Source organism: Penaeus chinensis, chromosome 39 (genome assembly GCF_019202785.1).
Source record: "Penaeus chinensis breed Huanghai No. 1 chromosome 39, ASM1920278v2, whole genome shotgun sequence".
In the NCBI taxonomy this organism is placed as follows: Eukaryota; Metazoa; Arthropoda; class Malacostraca; order Decapoda; family Penaeidae; genus Penaeus; species Penaeus chinensis.
Window position 1 is genome coordinate 4,332,325 of NC_061857.1, and position 2,500 is coordinate 4,334,824.

The following is a 2,500-nucleotide window of genomic DNA, read 5'->3' on the forward strand; positions in this document are numbered from 1 at the left end:
CTGACTATTGTGCTTGGCGAAATAAACCGAACGACTCTGACTCTGACTCTCGTGCACTCACCGTGTATGACTAGCCCCAGGCAGACCAAGACCCCGGCGAGGACGACCACGATCACTGCTAGGAATCGTCTCAGGAATCCTCTCCGTCTGCGTGGGAATTCGAAAAGGAAATTCACAGGAGGATTCCTTTCATTTTTTGTTCTTTTTTTAATTTGTTTAATTGTCCATTTTTATTTTTGTTTATTTGTTTATTTGTTTGTTGATTTATCTTTATTCTTATTTATTATTTATTTCTTATCTTTATTCTTATTTATTATTTATTTCTTATCTTTATTCTTATTCATTCGTTCATTTATTTACTTATTTATATATCTTTATTCTTACTTATTTATCTATTTTTGTATCTTTATTCTTACTTATTTATCTATTTTTGTATCTTTATTCTTATTCATTCGTTAATTTATTTATCTATCCATCTTTTTCTTATTCATTCGTTTACTTATCTATTTATTTATTTATTCATATATCTTTATTCTTATTGATTTGCTTATTTACTTATCTATATTTATTCCTATCTACTTGCTTATTTATTTGCTTATATTTCCATCTATCTTTTGAGGAATGAAAGTTCTATCAAAATGAATTTTTTTTTTTTATGATTGTCGTAAATACAAATAAAGAAATTAAAGGAATATAGATTATATCAAAGTAAAGAAATTAATGGGTAAATAAAATGCAATAAAACGATATGAAAACAAGAAAAGACAATAATTATTATTTTACTTTATTGTTATTATCCTTTTTCGTGACGATAAGATACGAAGATATTAATAATTATATCAAAATAGAAAAAAAGAAAAAGAAAAAGAAAAACAGGATAAACAACATAAATAAGATTTTTTTTTTCAAAATATAAGAAAGAATAGAACGCGATGTATGTATATATATACATATATATATGCATATATATACATATATGTATATATGTATGTATGTATGTATGTATGTATGTATGTATGTATGTATGTATCTATGTATGTATGTATGTATGTATGTATGTATGTATGTATGTATGTATGTATGTATGTATGTATGTATGCATGTATGTATGCATGTATGTATGTATGTATGTATGTATGCATGTATGTATGTATGTATGTATATATGTATGCATGTATGTATATATGTATGTATGTATGTTCTAAAACACACTAAAAATAACAATACTAATAATAATAATTAAAAAAACAATAATAATCCTAAAAAATGTCCTCACCCGCCTCCGCTGCGTTCCTCCGCCGCCGCTTCCTCGCGCCCTCGACCGACCTCCCCGTTCTGTGGGCGTCGCACTTGGCCTCGGGGGCTCTCGTGGGCGTGGGGGAGGGGCGGGTCCTGGGTGGGCGGGGGAGGGATGGCAGCGGGACCGATGTAACCTCCGTCATTGTCTCGGAGGGAGGCCACGGGTCTGGAGGGAAGGGAGGGGCAGGGGGAAGGGAAAGGGGCAGGGGGAAGGGAAAGGGGCAGGGGGAAGGGAAAGGGGGGTGGGTGGGAGTTGTAAGTAGATGGATGGGTAGATGGATAGATGGGGAGGTAGGTAGGTTGGTAGGTAGGTAAGTGGATAGGCAGGTTGTAGGTAGATAGATGGGTAGATGGATAGATGGGGAAGTAGGTAGGTAGGTAAGTGGGTAGGCAGGTTGGTAGGTAGATGGGGGTATTTTGGTTTGTTAGTAGGTAGGTTGGTTAGTAGGTAAAGAGATAGGTAGATAGATAGGATAGATGGGAAGAAGGGGAGGTAAGTAGACAAGCAGATATATAGAAAGATAGATGAGTTAATAGATAGAATGATAGATGTGTGTGTGTGTGTGTGTGTGTGTGTGTGTGTAATGTTTTTGTGTTTGCATATGCATTTGTGCGTCTGCATGTCCAATATATGCTGATATTTAATCCACCAAAGGCAATGCTCTCACAAAATTACCTAAAAGCACAAAAATCTTGAGAAATTCGTACTCACAAGGGGGACACCTGTATCGTGTTGTAACTGGTCGGCAGTGTTATCGCATTGTCGCTCCTGGCTGGTGATTGGTCGCCGGGAGTCGTGACGTCATTGTAGTTTTCATAGGAAGTTCCACGGGCGTCATCATGATTGGCTGACGCTCGGCCAATGAACCGTTGACAGGGTTGAATTTTCGAAGTTTCATAGACATAAGTTCTTTTTTTTAGAAATGACTTTGTTTACTCTTTCGTTTATTGGTGATTTGTCTTCTTATCCATTCATCGACATTTTTCTTTTGTTTATTTTTTTTAAGTTGGTTGGTTGCACATTTTCTTACTTTTCTAAAGTGGAGAACAATTGTCAACGATTTTTCATGAATGATGCTAAAAGTAATAATAATATTAATGATAATAATAATAATTGTCATCATAATGATAATAAAACAATAAGAAGGATTTAAATGAGATGGATGACTAAGAGGGAGATTAATTACCAAAAATAATGAAA

General features: G+C 34.7%; 1 long non-coding RNA gene across 4 annotated transcripts in view; it reads right to left on the bottom strand.

The window, feature by feature from the left end:
- Window positions 1–15: 15 nt before the first annotated feature.
- LOC125046760 overlaps window positions 16–2,500 on the bottom strand; it is an 8,005-nt gene continuing 5,520 nt past the window's right edge. For 2 of the 4 annotated variants that reach the window (XR_007116669.1, XR_007116670.1), the window contains exons 2-4: window positions 2,012–2,334; window positions 1,277–1,465; window positions 16–147 (exon numbers count right to left, since the gene is read on the bottom strand). This is a non-coding gene — a long non-coding RNA (uncharacterized LOC125046760). Of the gene's footprint in view, window positions 148–1,276; window positions 1,466–2,011; window positions 2,377–2,500 lie in introns of all 4 variants that reach the window. The other 2 variants (XR_007116668.1, XR_007116671.1) reach the window with 1 other exon arrangement.